General features: G+C 43.2%; 1 protein-coding gene across 2 annotated transcripts in view; it reads right to left on the bottom strand.

Moving 5' to 3' along the window:
- The window catches only part of PTPRG (protein tyrosine phosphatase receptor type G), a 781,718-nt gene that overhangs the window by 439,854 nt on the left and 323,879 nt on the right, over nucleotides 1–17,985 (bottom strand). The window lies entirely within an intron of this gene.

Here is a 17,985-nt window from a genome sequence, read left to right on the forward strand (position 1 = left end):
GAACCTTTTTGCAAGCTTCTAAAACTGTAAAGAAATAGGCAGAGTAAAGGTACAGTAATATAAAACAGGTTGAGTCTATGTCCAGGCATGACTACTGTTTAGCTGGCTGCTCAAGGAAATGTCCTCACTATATCCTAACAGAATTAGGATTCGTTTGGCTCTAGCCAGAGAGATGGCGTTGTATTCACATTCGAAGACCCTACAAAAACTGCAGCAAAATAAAACAGTAGCTTTTCAGTTAAGCCTTTCTCTAACTCGTCTTTCCCCACCTCGTGCCCTCCAGATGTTTTGAAATCCAATTCCCAGAATCCATGACCATTAACCATGATGTCTGTGGTTGATGGGAATTGAAGTCCAAAACGTCTGGAAAGCACCAGGTTGGGGAGGCTGTTCTAACTGGGTTTCACCACTGCTACACAGAATGGCTGTATTTTGACCAGGCTAAACATGCCAGGGCCTCTCCACCCATGGTTTGTTTAGCGTGACATCTGAACTGGAAATTCTCACTTGTTTCTCTCCTAAAAGCCAGAATCATAAGCCTTCCTGCCAGCAGGAGAAGCCAAGCCATCCTGACTGAGCACCATGCTCAACTAGCACATTTGATAAGCCAGTTAAAAAAACATGGCTTACCATGACGTCCAAATGTGGCAAATGTAGGTAAACAGAAAAAACGCTGAATATGTGCCAATAGTCAGAAAGTTGCAGGAACCATATCACTTGGAGTTGGTGTCCTCCCCACTCTTATCAGTAACAACCTAATACTTGCTTAAAATATATGAACTGAAGTGAGGTAAAGAACCACAGGATAATCAGAATAGGTGACCATGTTAAGAGTCCCAGCAGCAGCACCCTCATATAGGCACAACTTACAAACAATTTACAAAATTTACAGAATTTGACCAAAGGTTATAAGCAAGGTTGTCGCTCTGTAACCCTGAGACTTCATTCATAGATAGGCAAATGTAACCTAACAGCTTGGCTCCATCTCAAAGAGTATTTCCACATCTATGCCTTGTCAGGCCCATAGCCAGACTAAACATTCTGTGAGGGCTGCCAAAAAAAGTAGGGGGGCAGTTCATCCGGGTTGCAGACATTTTAAAGACAAAATTATAAACTGGTTTTTCATTTTTTGTTTGTAAAAATCTTTTAGGGGAGGACAGAGAAAACTTGGAGGGGCAGAGAAAATGTGTAGGGAAGCCCCCCCAGCTCACCCCTGGCTATAAGCCTGTGTCTTGCAGACCCCTCTCTGAACAAATGGCTCTCACCAACTACCTTTCCTCAAACTTCAGAGTACAGCTGTCAGAGTCATGTACCCAAGTAAGAGCAGAAGCCACATTTAAAGCCTGCCAATCCGTCGCTTAAGCCACATAAATCACCTTGATTCAGGTTCGAAGGTACTGGCATACTCCTGACCTTGATTAATGCTTTAGCAAAATTGCACATGTCAATATCAATGGCAGGAGGGGGAGGAAGAAAAGACAATCAAGGCCTTATCTCTGGTAGCCTTTCCAACATATCTGAAGATGAAAAGATTGGAAACCAGTGATTCCTTCCTATACAGATTAGCTCCTTGCTTTCCTTCTTTATGTGCCACTGGTGAGACTTTTTCAGATGAAGTGTCATTTCTACCCAGTGTATGAAACCTGCAAGACCCTGGGACATTCTGCTACCCACCTCCCCCCAAAGCCAGTGCCCATGTGGCATGCTCATCACTTAAACATTCGATTTTATTCCAAGTTACCAGAATGATAATAGACTTTATTCTAATTGGATTGTCTGCAATGAGCCAATTTAAGTGCTAAATGCTGCGAATTATTCAGCATGACATAGCAATGCAATGATCTGAACCACTGCAGGGCAGAAGGCTTGTTGAAAGCTTGAAACATAATAAGGCGATGTACATCTTTCTTTGGCACGAGTCCACTAACCCAAATTCATTTTGAAGTAACAGCTGCAATATGCCCACAAAGCATTAGGTAATATTCTGGAATGCAACCACTGGCCAGCCAACACACCTGATTAAAAGATAAACGCAGCACCTTTCAGCTCCATTTATTGGCTTAAGGGGTCTAGAATATAATTAATTTATGGATTCTATGGCTTTGGGGCATACGTAATAAAGATACTATTATGTTTATAATGAAGTTGTTTTTATTTTTTTCGTTCTCAGCAGCCTTAATCCACTGAACACCACTCCTTTGCCATGTCCATTCACTGTAACAGAGCTATAGTGTATATGGTAGAGCAATGGACTGCACTCAAAAGGAGAACAGGTCTAAGGGACTGAACACATAAACATCAAGGCATGTCATCCCTATGAGATTCAGTTACTTTATTGTTGGCTTTAAAAATAGGATTTTTTTTAAAGGTCTATAAAGTCAATCCAGAGAACACAATCCACATGTGGAAACAGGTTTCTGTACATGGACCAGCTATATTGTGTCCAGTTACAACCTCCACAACTCTATTATAATAGGAGAAGAGAAATACCTGGATACATTAATGCCACATGCACAGCCATATCTGGTAACTTGTGTGCAAAACTATACAAAAGGCACTGGGGGTTACACGCTTAAAGTCAGCATGCCTTTGAAAATCATCTAGAAACTTCAGTCAGTCCAGAACAGGGTCGCAATTGCTAACTGGGACTGGCCAATACAATCATACTATGACAGCGTTCTGTCATCTGTACTGGCTGCCAATGTCTTTCTGCAAGAAATTCAAAGTGCTGGCATTAACCTTTAAAGCCCTAAATGGCTTAGAGCCAGCCCTTAGATTTTAAATTATGTTTCACTGTCCTTGTATTTCATGGTTTTACCTCTGTTTTATGGAACTGCCTAGAGAGTTTGACATCCCTATATCTGCAAACAAAGGAAGTTCATATATTGTGCAGCACTTACTCAAATGGCACTGGAGACATCCAGGACATTCTAATAAACAGCAGTGATGGTTACACAGTGTTTGGCAAGTGTTTCTCTTAAAATTCCTCCATGGTTACACAATGTACCTTGATATACTGTTGAGGAAAAGTGCAATATGGGTCTGGTTTGCACGTAATGGCAACCCAGGTGGGTTTTTTTTAATACCCAGGTGGTTACCATGAGTGAGCCAGCATACTAGTGAATGTAGCTGGATTGCACCCGCTTAGCTACTCCTGCCAGCGGAAGTGACTAAACAAGTGTTACGTCCAAACCGGGAACTCTGGCTCACCTCTCCCCCAACTTGCCAGAGTTGTGACCCAAGAACAAACCCTAGCTTACAGCTCTGGCTTGTATGAGCAGGGACAAGCCAGAGTTCAAGTTTGGACATCACACTAACCAACCCAGGGACAGAGTGTCCCTGGCTTGTTTAGCTGCCCCCACTTGCAGGAGCAGCGAAGTGGAGTGACTGAGCCACATGAAATAGCATACTGACTTGCTCACCATTGTGTGTGAACCAGGCAAATAGCTCCTTCCCTAGGAGCCCTGCATGCAGGTTACTCTCAGGAGTAAGAACCTGCCTTGGGAAGAGCAGGTTCTGGGATACCTTTAGGGCAAGGGTGGGCGACTCTGGGAGAGAGTGGAGGACAGGAAGGCCTGGCATGCTATGGTCCATGTGGTCACGAAGAGTCGGACATGACTTAACGACTGAACAAGGGCAACTTGTGGCCCTCCAGATGCTTTGGCCTACAATTCACCATTGGCTAGCCTGGCTACGGTTGATGGGAACTGTAGGCCAAAACTTCTGGAGGGCCACAAGTTGCCCACATCTGTTTTAAGGAAGATGGAAGAGAACCTCTGATGGGCTGTATAAGCCTGTCCAAATTTATTTAACTATACCATCCAATAGTTGATGGTCTTTTGCATTCTTTGGGGAAGAGCAATGGTGTGGTGGCATTTGGAGGCAGGTGGTGGGAGAGCTCTTTGCTCTGCACCCTTCCATGGACAGGCCACAATTTTAGCTATTGTGTTCAGGACAGAAAATTAATTCATTTTGAACTAACTACTTGGCTTAAAATAACCATTCACCTCTGGTAAAAGAGCTGTAAAAACTATAATTAAAAACAGCCCTGTTTCTATTTACCAAACAACTCCTGCTCTCCCAAAATCCCACTGTTTTCACATTTGAAAACACCAGAGAAGCACAAACCTTTGGAAAAATGAATCCAGGTCGAGGCTCAGTTCCCTTGTTTCAAAATAACTATCAGCAAATTCTCGTATCATCCAGAAATACTTCGGACCTCAGAATACAGGGAAGTCAAAATGAAGAAGAACCCTGCCCTATTGGGTATAAGAATGACGGGTTTCTGTTTATTCTTATGTCAGTAATGCAGATGTGCTTCTTCTGTTCAATGGATTATTTGCAGGATCAATATTAAAGCTGTTAGTCAGACAAAGGCTTATCTTCCCAAGAGAAAGATGAGTCAGAGCCACAGTTAGAACACAATAGTTATTACCTGTGAATTCTACTCAGGACAAATGTACCCACATGGTAAATCATCCATTTTTTTTGTCTCGAAACAATCATCATGTACAAGCAACTCGCCAAAAGAGCTACTCTGCTAAAATACCCATATTATTTGGTAGCCATCTTATCCTCTTTTTCAATGCAAAGAAGAAGAATCAAAGCAGGAGACAAGGGGATTAGAACAATTAATTATTTGGCAGTTTGCCTGAATAGAAGTCCAATATCTTTCATCTGGTGGTTACATGAAATAGTGTGTACATTTTCCCCCCTTTTATAGCTAGGCAACAATGGAGAACAATGGCTGTCAGAAAAGCCTTTCCCAACTATTGTCAAGCCCATGTTTTCAATTATCATAAAAGGGGCATCAAAGTAGTTAAGAACTATGGGTGAAAATCATAAAGTTATAAATTGTCAAAGTGGTCGTTCAAAGCTATTATTTTGCGTCTGAGCAGATTGAGTATTTACAATTGCCATTTCCACATTTTCATACATTACCATAAGCAATAAAACTGAGCTGAAATATTTGGGAGTGTGTTTGTGTGTGTGTGCGTGCGCCCACGCGTGCAAACGTGCTTTCCCCATTTTGCCATCCTTACAGGAAGACATTCAAGCTAGGAACAAACTTTTAAAAGTTTTGAAAAATTAGCTACTTTTTAAAATAGTTGTCACTTTAAAAAAGTTGCAACTTTGCGCACATGTGGACACATGTTAAAAAAATGGGCCAGATTTGGTAATGCTGTGATGCAATTAATGTGAGTATGAAGGAGGTACATGGAGAGCCATCTAACTTCACCAACCTGCCAACAAGTGTACTTATTGCACAAAGAACTCAAAAGGATCAAATCCCAACATCCCAAAGAGTGACGTGTTATTCACATTCCTTGTGTCTAAACAGTTCCAGTGTCACAGTCTGTGCTAGTCTTTCCCAACCTGGCACCCTCCAGATGTGTGGGACTGTAACCCCCCATTATCTCCAGCTAGCATGGGCCACTCTGGCTGGGGATAATGGGAATTGTAGTCCAATACATCTGGAGAGCAGCAGGCTGGGGAAGGCTGCTCTATACATATTAAGAGACATATAAGGGTTTGGGGTGTCAGCCACCACTGGGTGATTTTTCTCTCCTAAACTAAAAATTATAACTTGGTGGTTTTACACACAGAGCTTCAGCTATCGGGAAGCATAGAAATATAATAAATAAATAAATAAATAAATAAATAAATAAATCACCTATCTAGATTTTCAATAGCATATAAAATGGCAGTCTATGACCAGCCCTGTGCAACATGGACAACCTTGAACTGAATTTGCACGTCTGAATTTGGGTCATCAAATTGTGATTGTGGGGCTGAAAAACAAACTTTCCAACACATAGTGACAGAGTGTCAAAACCGAGCCTACAGTGGAGCCTTTGCTGATTTCCTGGCTATGACAACTGAAGCAAAAAACTGTATCTGTAACCTAGACATAACGTTTGTGATCTTCCTGTCTATATTTTATAGTTTACATTTATTATGCTCTATGTTTTTATTGTAATGCGATGTGAATGTGCCATATGATTGATAGATAGATAGACAGACAGATGGCAGTCTATGCCTGGATGCCTGTTTCTTATCCCTTGCTTGTGGTGTTTTTCTCCTCTTATCATTATATGCCAGAAAATCCAGTGCTTTCCATAAAGCTAATACCGCTTTTACACTTGGGGTTTGGTTGCTGTTTGTTTAAAATCAAGCAAGAAAGGCAAATCTCATTTGACCACAGCAAGTCAAGTTGGAGGCCCAAACAGGAGCATTCTACCTCAAGCTTGAGCACCCACAGAGTATTGTGTAGTGCCTTTGCTCAGGGAGTCCATAAGGAATAAGATGCTAAGGAGATGAAAGTGTGAACAGAGACAAAATCATGGAGTGGGCAGACAGGGTGTTCCAGGAAGTGACAGCAGCTCATCTCTGGAATGTAAACAGTATCGTCTGAATATGACTTGCCCGCTTTTTATGCGTTGATTCCCATCTTTTTGACTCAACCCGGTCTTAAATCCAACCTGAGCAGGATACTGTAACACCGCAGAAAGAAGGGCAGCCATTTGGAGGGAATGATGTCCCCTGATGGAATTTTAGTAGCTGAGACAGACTGGAGCTCTAAAGCAGCACAATAAACCCCTCCTCCGTAACTCTCTGTTTCCTGCAGCATCAGTTATCCAACTCAACAGCAGGAAGAGCACTCTGGCACCAAAACAAGCAAGCAGGCTGGAAATAAATAACAGCTCTCTGGAACGGCAAAATCCCCAGCTCTGCATTGCCTAGAAGCTACCCTAGACTGCTGAGAGAGGTGTGTGCAGGGCTCCTTCTGTCACAGCAAGGAACCCACAAAAGCATTCAGTGTTGTGGTCCCTCAGCATCACCACAGCAACAGGCCACGCAGTCATGAACTTACTTGGAACAACAGGCACTGACAGGGGACAGCTGCTTCGCTGAGATGTACTGCCACAATTTTCAGTTTCCCCAAGTTTGCAAACGTTGCAACCAGCTGTGCTCTGTAGTCACACTACATGTTCAGCAGCAGAGCAGGGTCTCCGAATGAACAGTTATACAATGGGGCAGGGGAACAATCTCTGATAGAGAAGTGGCAAATGGAAGGGGAAGGGACGCTGAACCTTTCCCATATCCTTTTTTTTTTCCTAGCAGCCTCCTTCCCTCCAAGCTAGACATGCTGCTTTACAGCTGTTCAATGGCGACCCACATGCTAAAACACAGTCTGATACTGTTAATGCCTAGTTAAGCCCTTATGTCCAATCCTAAAGAAAAATCTCACTGAGATCAATGGGATTTACTTAAATGTAAGATGTAACAGAAAGAAGAGAAAATGAAAAAATGACCAGTCCTTGCAACGGAGGGATGGAAATAGTGGGACCCACAAGGAAATGTACTGGGACCAGTGCTTTTTAAGATAAATGATATGGAGATAGGGGTGCCCATTGCACAGAAAGGGCAAACTGAGATATGCAGGTGAATGTAAAAATTATGAGTGCAAAGCAAAGGTTTGGAAGGGGTGCCTCTGACCCATACAACAATACAAAATCAATCCTATCTGAACCCACAGTTGTCTGCTATAGCAGCAATCCATTCCACATAAAAAGCAAATGGAAGCAACTTCAGATAAAGACCATGAGTGCAAAGCAGTTGGGTGGGGTGCTTCACACCTTTGATTAAGCGCACACATGAGCAGGAATGCACAAATGCTCTGATTGGGAACTGCTGGCATATGTGAATCACATCTCTGAACAACTATCTACACGCTGGAGCCTGGACAGGTGACTGGAACCATTGCATCCCATCCAGCACCAACACAAACACTGCAGCTGAGCTCTTGGAACACCTTTCCCCCACACAAATCCAACACAACACCAAGGAGTCCTTTTGTCTATTTGATGCCACAGCTTCTCCTGTTGTCAGGAGTGCCCTAGCTGCCTCTTGTAGTCCCCACCAACAGCCAACTCGGGACACAGACGATGAGGAATTCTTTCCAAGACTTTATTCCTTTGTTCCTTTATGACTCTTTCAGATACTAATCACTAGCAACAAAGCAAGGAACAGCACTGGGGAAAGATAGCAGAGTAGCCTAAGCTCCAGGTAAGGCAGTTGGTCCCCGTTTGAAGGAGAACCACGGGAAGACCCTGAACTTATGGGCTAGGCAGAGATCCTCCCTTTTTCCCTTGGGTCCTCGGGATGCGACTGTTGTTTGCGCACCTCCTTTCTGCACCCTCCATCTGTCGTCGCTCCCTGTGTCCGCGCTGAGCGTCCAGCAAGCCCCCTTCCAGCACTCTCTCACTGCCAGGGTCACTATCTATCCCAGGAATGCTGGCAGGAGGAATCTCTGCCAGCTGCTGTGCTTGTGAGAGATGAGCGAGCTCCTCTCCCATGGATTGCTGTTCCTCCTCAGAATCAGAACTACTCTGGGGCTCTATTGGCTCAGTTTCCACCCTGACACCTGTCTGTATAAAACACAATGCAATGAGCCTTCCTCTGGCTTTTCCTAGACCCTTGTCCAATCAGGATTTTTAAATGAAAAAAATCCTCTCCCTCTCATTCTCTAGTCTTACCCTCTGTGACTTTCTCTCTCTCTCTCTCTCTCTCTCTCTGCTGTCAGCTTGTCAGGAACAGAGTTCGAGGTATGCTCAGTCAGATTCTCCTGCATAATGGTTTCAATAAGACACACAGAACAAGAGGGCCAGGTCCCAGTTCCTCCTCATGCTCTAGAATTTATTTTTTAAAGCCTGTCCAAGATGTTGACTGCCCATGGGCATCGTCCAATGACACCCATACTCACACATTAATGTTTGGCTCCTGACTGCTTCAGGAAATAAGAACAGGACCATACTTGGTACCCAGGCAGAGTGGTCCTGCTGGAAGCCCTGCCTGAAATCTGCCTCACCTGCAGAAGAAGCCACTTAACATGCATAAGCCCTGGAGCATGGAAGGAGACTGTTGTCTTAGAAAGTGGAGGGCAGCAGGCATGTGAACATAAGAAGAGCCCTGCTGGATCAGACCAGGGGTTCATTTAGTCCAGCATTCTATTCACACAGTGGCCAACCAGCTGTCGACCAGGAGCCCACAAGCAGGACATGAGTGCAACTGCATCCTCCTGCCCATGTTCCCCAGCAAGTGGTGCACATAGGCTCACTGCCTCTGGTACTGGAGGTAGCACATGGCCATCAAGACTAGTAGCCATTGATGCCCTCCAAGGATTTGTTTAACTAATTTTAAAGCCACCCAAGTTGGTGGCCATGTGCTGCAACTCCAGCAAGTGATCTGAGGGGACTGGGAGAATATACAGCCCATGTGACAATTTGGAGGCTCTAAAAGTGATGGGCCATCAGCTCCGCTTTTATGCATTATACACATGAAGGGGGTCCACACATAGAATGAGTAGTGAGGCTGCAGTGCTGGCACAGTGCAGCTCAGCCAGCTCCAGCCCCAACATGAGCTGGAGAGCTGGAAAAAGTGCAGAAAAGGCCAACTAAAATGATCAAGGGGCTAGAGCATCTCCCCTACGAGAGAAGGTTACAATGGCTGGGAGTGTTTAGCTTGGGAAAAAAGGAGGGTAAGGGAAGACATGATAGAGGTGTACAAAATGATGCATGGTGTGGAGAATGTGGATAGGGAGACATTTTTCTTCCTCTCTCAAAATACTAGAAACTGGGGTCATCCTATGAAGCTGATTGGTGGGAGATTCAGGGCAGATAAAAGAAAGTACTTCTTCACACAGCGCATAGTTAAACTATGGAACTCGCTACCACAACACGTAGTGATGGCCACCAATTTGGACGGGTTTAAAGGGGGGTTGGACACATTTCCGGAAGAAAAGGCTATCACTAGCTACTAGTCTTGATGGTTATGTGCTACCTCCAGTACCAGAGGCAGTGAGACTATGTGCACCACTTGCTAGGGAACATGGGTGGGAGGGTGCTGCTGTGCTTACGTCATGCTTGTGGGTTCCTGGTTGACAGTTGGTTGGCCACTATGTGAACAGAATGCTGGACTAGATGGACCTTTGGTCTGATCCAGCAGGGTTCTTCTTATGTTCTTATCCATGTACGGAGTATCCGTGTCTGAAAAGGAATCCCCATGCATGAGCTCCTGTGAAGGGGGTCCTCTTCGGACATACACACTTCACACACCAATGTCAGAAGTGGCCACATGACATCGGGGCAAAGCCAGTGGCTCAGCACTGCTCCTTGTTTGATGCATGGGCTTTCTTCACATGTGTAATGTGCGAAAGGGGCTAGATTCTTGCTTTAAATTACCTTTGCATTTGAACAAAAAGACCACAATAATTCATTATGGCTTAAAAAAAACCCCTAAACTCAGCAATTACACACTGTTGCTCTTTAAAAAAGAGAAATGGAAATTCAGAAAGAGATGTGAAGAACAGCAACAGAATAATGAAAGAGTAAAGGCCCTTTCTCTTTTCCCATGTACATTCACTGCATGGTAAAGGATTATGGGAGTTGTAGTCTAAAGCATCAGGTTGAATGCATGACAGCAGAACAGCACTGTGTCCACTTGCCATGCCCACCTGGCCTACACACAGTCTCACTGAATGCATGGAGAGGAACAAGTGAAAAGGGCTCAAGTCAGGGGTAGGCAACCTGATGCCCTCCCAATATTTTAGTCCACACCTCTCATAATCCTTCACCACTGAGCATGCTGGCTAGGACTGATAGGAGTTATAGTCCAAAACATCTGAAGGGCCTCAGTTAGCCTTCCCTTGGCTTAAGTAGTGTAGCAATTGTTTTATGTCTCATGAGGAATAAAAGGTAAACTTATTAAACCAAGCATCAAAATATGTTGAAATCTCACTAGTGTCATTATCACAATAACAAAAAAACTGCCACCTACCTTAAAAATGTCATATTTTTGTGGTGGCGGCCATCTTTTTTCCCTGCTTAGATTAGGAACAAATCCAAGATGGTGGCTAGAAGCCACTCAGATCCAGAGTGGCCAATTTTTAATTCATATTTTATTCATATTTACGTCAACTCCCATAAGATAATAAAACAAAAGCTAATGTACAAAACTGAGTTAAATTACAATGCAAAACACAAGAAGGACACATTTGAATATAATTTCCTAAAGTGAAAAGAGACTATTACACAATATTTAAAATTTCATGCCAGATCCCTTCATATGAGTGTGCCAATATTTTAAGATACATGATTGTCTTTTAAAAAGGAGCCCAGGTCAGGTGTTAGAGATGAGAGGGGGACATAATGAAGGGGTGAAGGATCACAGGATGGCTATTTGGCGTGGGCTGGCTCAACCCTAGAGCCAGCCCAGGTGACATCAGACTGGAAATTACATCAAGAGAGGCAGAGAAGGCAAAGAGGTCAGGGGCTCATTTCAAGACAGTGTGATTACTTTCTAGTATTAGGATCGAAGACTTAATTGATTTAGATCCATGTATGTGGGAGAGCAGTAGTATGGAGAGATATTCGATTGCTCTCATGGCCCATTGTACTGACAGGCTCTTAACTAGTTTAACATTAAGCAAATAAACGATTTGTGAGCTTAAGTGAGCTGTGTAAGTTCAGATCAGTAAGCAAAAGATAATTCTAAAATATGCTATCCACTGTGGTACATAAATTCTTAATTGAATTTTAATTTAAAAACCAAAAGCTAGCAAAAACTGTATACAACACGTCAATTTGCCTGTCAGATGAATATTGTTTTAAACAAAGAAAATTAAATATTTATAATTGTTTCTACCACAGCCACAATAATGCTTAACTAAAATCATTACCAACAAAGCACTCAGTGCACTGAAGGGATGGAAATTCTATATATTAGAATTCTCGCTACATGACCAAAAATAACCACCCTTGGACATGTCATTGTCTAACAGAAAAGGGATGTCAATAATTCAGTGCCAGGGCTCATGCTTTGCTCAAAGAATGTCCCAAGTTCAACCCTGTGGAATCTCCAGTGCAAAGGATCCAGCAGAAGGTGGGGATAAAGAGTCCTCTTTGCTTGAGATCTTGAAGAGCGGCTGCCAGTCAAAATACAGTAGACAGGCAGATGGACAAGTTGGCCGACTTGGTATAACATTACTTCCTATATTCTTACAATGTCCTCCAACACATTACACAGAAGCAATAGAGACATGAAATTATGTATTTATTTACTGGATTTGTTCCCTGCCTTTCTACCAAAAATGGCACTGAAGGAGCTTATAGGCATAATTAAAATTGATTAAAACAATAAAATACTTTCAGACTACAGTCCTATTACTTCTGCGCCTAATGTTCATAAACCTCCGACCTCAGAGGCATAGGAGCATCCAGTGCAGAGCGAGAAGTGCAGCAGAGGTGATTGTTGCCTCCCGGCTCCTCTTGCTTTGCATTTTAGCGAGATGGGCCTTTTTGCCTGTCTAACTGGGGTGCATTGGAGGGGGAGAGATGAAGGCTGGGATGGCCTTGGGATACTTTGTATTCTGGGCTCTCCAGTCCCCTTGCTGTCCATCAGAATTCCCCCTCCACCCCCTCTCTGAGGTAGCTTTTCCAACCTTGGAGAGGCAGTCAGTGTGGGTCTCTCTGCGCCAGCTGCAAGGGGGAAAGGGAAGGCAGTGTGTATTCCTGGCTCCAAGACCAGAGAGCTGTCTCTGACCCCAGATCTGGCAATACGAAGTATCCTATGCCCTCCCCCCGGCCGACAGTGTCTAGGACTACAGGATTGCTCTCTTAAATACAATAAAAACATAACAATTACAGAATAAAAAAATAAAAAGCAGCACCCAACCCAACAGAGCCACTTACAGGCCAAAGGCCTTCTTGAATAAATTAGTCTTGGCCTGCTGGTGGAAGGACAGCAGAGAGGGAGCAAACCTAACCTCCGTTGGGAGGGTGTTCCACAGGTTCAATCCCCAGCATCTTCAGGCAAGGCTGGAAAAAGTCCTGCCTGAAACCCCAGAGAGCTACTGCCAGTCAGGATTGACAATACCGGGCTAGCCGGACCAATGGTCTGAATCTTTATGAGGCAGCTTCCTATGTTCCTATCTCTACCTTTAGCAGCGTAACTTCATAGTTAGGCAAGATGACCTAACAGATGTTAGACATTATGCCTTGAATTTATGCTTCATTTACTTCCTTGCACTTTGCAAAGTTAAGTTTAGTAACTGATTTCCACCTGGTCTAAACGCTTTCTGTGGAAATAAGACCCATCAGTTTTTATGAACAGAAATCTTAAAAGCTTGGCCTGGGCACTTTGAAAAGGAGACTGAAAGAAGGGATTTCACTTATATGAAACATGAGCAGTAGTAACAAAAATGGGAGGTAGGAAGGAATAAAGAGACTTGGGTTGAAGGCGAAGACAACAGAAAAGGCTATTATTTGCTGTCCCAAAGACAGAACAACTTCGAACAGTGTGTAAGGCAGGAGATGTGGGGAGCAAGCAACCCATGTTGAAGCTGGAGAGTTCTGTGCATTGCATATAAGTATCGGTCACTCGATAGAACTCATGTGCAGATTTGGCAAAAAAGAAATTTCTGCTAAAAACCAGAAGCCTTGTCTAGCCACTGAAACAAAGCTTACATTGATTTGGTTTCATTGGTTCAGTCCTCCATCCTGCCAATCAGCAGGTATACTTGCATGCTCTGGTCCACAACTGTGATTTGAAGATTCAAGTCACATCGATATGGCTAACATTATTTTTACATCAGTATCATTCACTTTTATGTAGATTAATGATAATAAATATGTGCCATTATCAACAGACTTTCCATTATGGTCCATTTAACCTCATAAAACATAATTGATTCCTATTTGCTCTATATCTGATTTGTGCTCAGAGCTAATTTCTGAACTGTGTCATGAAAAGGACGACTAGCTAAAGGAGCACTATCTCTCTCTGTAGGAAAGAGAGGCTTGATTTTAAATTCCACTGCCTCTCTCAGTCAATCCATGCGTGCAGATAGATGTGGCCCTGGTTTGTTTTACCTAACCACATTTAAAGCAAACCACAGTTCACTGAGTTCGTACGTAATGGGTTATTCTGGTGAAGCCCTATTCAGATGTTCTCTTACCTGGGTACAGCAAATACATCAGGAAGGAGGGCATTGCAGCCCTGATCCTCTCTCTCGCTGCATCCATCACCCTCTGCTCAGCGAGGGCAACGTCTGAAGAGGAGAGCATCCTGCATCCGTGGAGGCTCCCCTCATCGGAAGTTGCCCTCCACAAGTAGAGGGTGACAGCAACACACAAGGAGGGGTGGGGCTGGAGTGCTCTCCCTCCTCATGTGTTTGATCTTCTTGGGGAAGAGAACACCTGCATAGGGCTTTGGCTCAAAAGTAGAAGTAGCTTTCAGTCCCCTTTTGCACATGAAGGAGGAGAACAGGGGAACACACGAGCCCAAGGCTCCTGCAGGTTCATCCTCCTAATGGGTAACCTTAATGGGAAACTCCTAATGCGTTTCTTGTTACATCTGAACTGAGCCATTACCTTGAGTTTGTCAGACTATGGTAGGAGTGGCTACTGGGGGAATTTATGTAGAGAGCCCTCCCAAACAGATGTGAAAATCTGCTACACACCTCCATTACTGTGAGGGGAACCACATCCAGCATAACCTCATAAGGAATTAGTTCTGAGAAAATATGATGGGAAAAATATTATGCAGTTGGGCTAATGACAGAGACGTTTTCTTCCTTTACAACATTTGCTTGTCCATCTCATTTAATCTACATTTAAATTAACATTAACCTCTTAGCTCAAGTCTTAACTGCCAAATCTACTGTAGCTAAAGAAATGGTTTATTTACATTGGCCTAGTATCAGTTTTTTCAGCACTTTAGAATTGGCTACATTATCTATCTATCTATCTATCTATCTATCTATCTATCTATCTATCTATCCATCCATCCCCATAATCTGAAAGTTGCCTTCCTGTATTTTGTTCTTTTGTATCCATGTGGGGATACAAACTTGAAGTGAACTCTGTCCCTATGAGCCAGCACTTTGCTTGGCTTTATCTTCACTATTCATCTTAGGTCTGAGTCACAGGACCAGAGCCTGATACCAGGCAGCCGTTTGCTATATATGATTAAAGTGCACTGGAGAAGACATGTTTTCAAACACAGAACAGAACAAAACAAAACAAAAACCCTGTGAAAATGGCTTTGAAACAAACCTGCTTTCACCCACGGGAACATAAACAATACATAGTAAAAATCAATGACAAAGCAAAACAAGTTGGGCTGGCCAATAAGTTAACACTGGCTCCGAGGAAGAGGATAGAGACAATCTGCCTTTTTCTATTCCCACTACCCATCCTCTTAGCAAAAACAAAACATGCGCACGCGAGCACACATGCACATATATGTAAATGATTGGACTGCAATGGTAACTTAGGGTGATGAAAACAGTATAGATAAATCTGAGTCATAACACCATGAGCTTAGTCAAGGTGGAAGATTTTGGCAAGCCATGCCAGCTGGGAAGTTGCTCCTGGTCCAGAGGTTTCAGCTAGTTGAAGGACAACGTACAGAAGCTGCTACAAAGCAGATGGCATCTTCTCCAGTTGTGACAGTTCCTATGTTTGTCAGATACTCCTGAACTACAGGAAAAAAGAACCTCATCCAGATGTCAGAAGAGCTATTTACAGAAGCCAGTCTCATTGCCAACAGACATGAGTGAGATTAATCATTCTAACCTGACAGGTTTAAGATACTATGCCAGGAATCTGTGTAATTCAAATTGACAGATATGGAAAATGATAACAGAAAAGCTGGAATGTAACGATTTCCTGTTGGTGAGTTTTCACATCCTTCCTGAACACGAGAAAACTAGGGAAAGAAAAGCCTTTTGCTTGATACAACATTGGTTTGATGGCAATACGAAGTGTTCCGTTTCATCTCCAGGCCTTCTCAGATGATATTTGGGAGTGAGGAAGAGAATTTGCATACACTCCCTTCACAAAGAAAAGGCATTCCTGTTCTCCCTGAGGGACCGAATAACCTGCACAGTCACCACTGGTCTGATCCTTCCCTATGAAGATATAAACATTTTTCTCATCCACAACACTCAAGTCATTTTCATTTTTAATAGTATCACTGAAAATGATACCGTTCTTCCCTATGGAAAAATGATACTATTTTACTAAAAATAAAAAGTTTTTACTAAAATTATTTTTACTAAAATATATTTTAACTAAAATGATACTATTTTACTAAAAATAAAAAGTTTTTACTAAAATTATTTTTACTAAAATATATTTTAACTAAAATGACACTATTTTATTTTCTTTATGGAAAAATGATACTAAAATGATACTATCCTTCCTTTCTTCAAGTTGTTTTTAATTGTTGTTGTTGTTCAGTCGTTCAGTCGTGTCCGACTCTTCGTGACCCCATGGACCATAGCACGCCAGGCCTTCCTGTCCTGCGCTCTCTCCCGGAGTGTGCTCAAGTTCATATTCATTGCATCCGTGATGCTATCTAGCCATCTCATCCTCTGCCGTCCCCTTCTCCTTTTGCCTTCAGTCTTTCCCAGCATCAGGGTCTTTTCCAGGGAGTTTTCTCTTTGCATTAGGTGGCCAAAATATTGGAGCTTCAGCTTCATTATCTGTCCTTCCAATGAGCACTCAGGGTTGATTTCCTTTAGGATGGACTGATTTGACCTCCTTGCAGTCCAGGGGACTCGTAAGAGTCTTCTCCAGCACCACAGTTCGAAAGCATCAATTCTTCGGCGCTCAGCCTTCCTTATAGTCCAGCTCTCACAGCCATACATTACTACTGGGAAAACCATAGCTTTGATTAGACGGACCTTTGTCGGCAAGGTGATGTCTCTGCTTCTTACTATGCTGTCTAGGTTTGCCATAGCTTTCCTCCCAAGGAGCAAGCGTCTTTTAATTTCATGGCTACAGTCACCGTCTGCGGTGATCTTGGAGCCCAAGAAAATAAAATCTGTCACTGCTTCCATTTCTTCCCCTTCTATATGCCAGGAAGTGATGGGGCCAGATGCCATGATCTTCGTTTTTTTAATGTGGAGTTTCAAACCAGCTTTGGCACTCTCCTCTTTCACCCTCAACAAGAGGCTCTTTAGATCCTCTTCGCTTTCTGCCATTAGGGTGGTATCGTCTGCATATCGGAGGTTGTTGATAATTCTCCCAGCAATCTTAATTCCGACCTCTGATTCATCCAACCCGGCATTTCTCATGATGTACTCTGCATATAAGTTAAATAAGCAGGGTGACAATATGCAGCCTTGTCGTACTCCTTTCCCAATTTTGAACCAATCGGTTGTTCCATGTCTGGTTCTTACTGTTGCTTCTTGACCCTCGTACAGGTTTCTCAGGAGACAGGTAAGGTGGTCTGGTACTCCCATCACTTTAAGAATTTGCCACAGTTTGTTGTGATCCACACAATCAAAGGCTTTAGCGTAGTCAATGAAGCAGAAATAGACGTTTTTCTGGAATTCTCTTGCTTTCTCCATGATGCAGCGAATGTTGGCGATTTGATCTCTAGTTCCTCTGCCTCTTCGAAACCCAGCTTGTACTTCCGGTAGTTCTCGGTTCGCATACTGCTGAAGCCTAGCTTGTAGGATTTTGAGCATCACCTTGCTGGCATGTGAAATGAGCGCAATTGTGCGGTAGTTTGAACACTCTTTGGCGTTGCCCTTCTTTGGAACTGGAATGTAAACTGACCTTTTCCAGTCTTGTGGCCACTGTTGAGTGTTCCAGATTTGTTGGCATATTGAATGCAGCACTTTAACAGCATCATCTTTTAGGATTTTAAATAGCTCGGCTGGAATACTGTCATCTCCGCTAGCTTTGTTGTTACTAATGCTTCCTAAGGCCCACTTGACTTCACTCTCTAGGATGTCTGGCTCAAGTTCAGTGACCGCACTATCATGGCTATCAGGGACATTCAGATCTTTCCTGTATAGTTCTTCTGTGTATTCTTGCCACCTCTTCTTAATCTCATCTGCTTCTGTTAGGTCCCTGCCTTCTTTGTCCTTTATCATGCCCGTCTTTGCACAAAACGTTCCCTTGAGATCTC

The sequence above is a fragment of the Heloderma suspectum genome, chromosome 2, assembly GCF_057233095.1.
Source record: "Heloderma suspectum isolate Gila_16-S chromosome 2, 16-S_ref, whole genome shotgun sequence".
NCBI classification, from domain to species: domain Eukaryota; kingdom Metazoa; phylum Chordata; class Lepidosauria; order Squamata; family Helodermatidae; genus Heloderma; species Heloderma suspectum.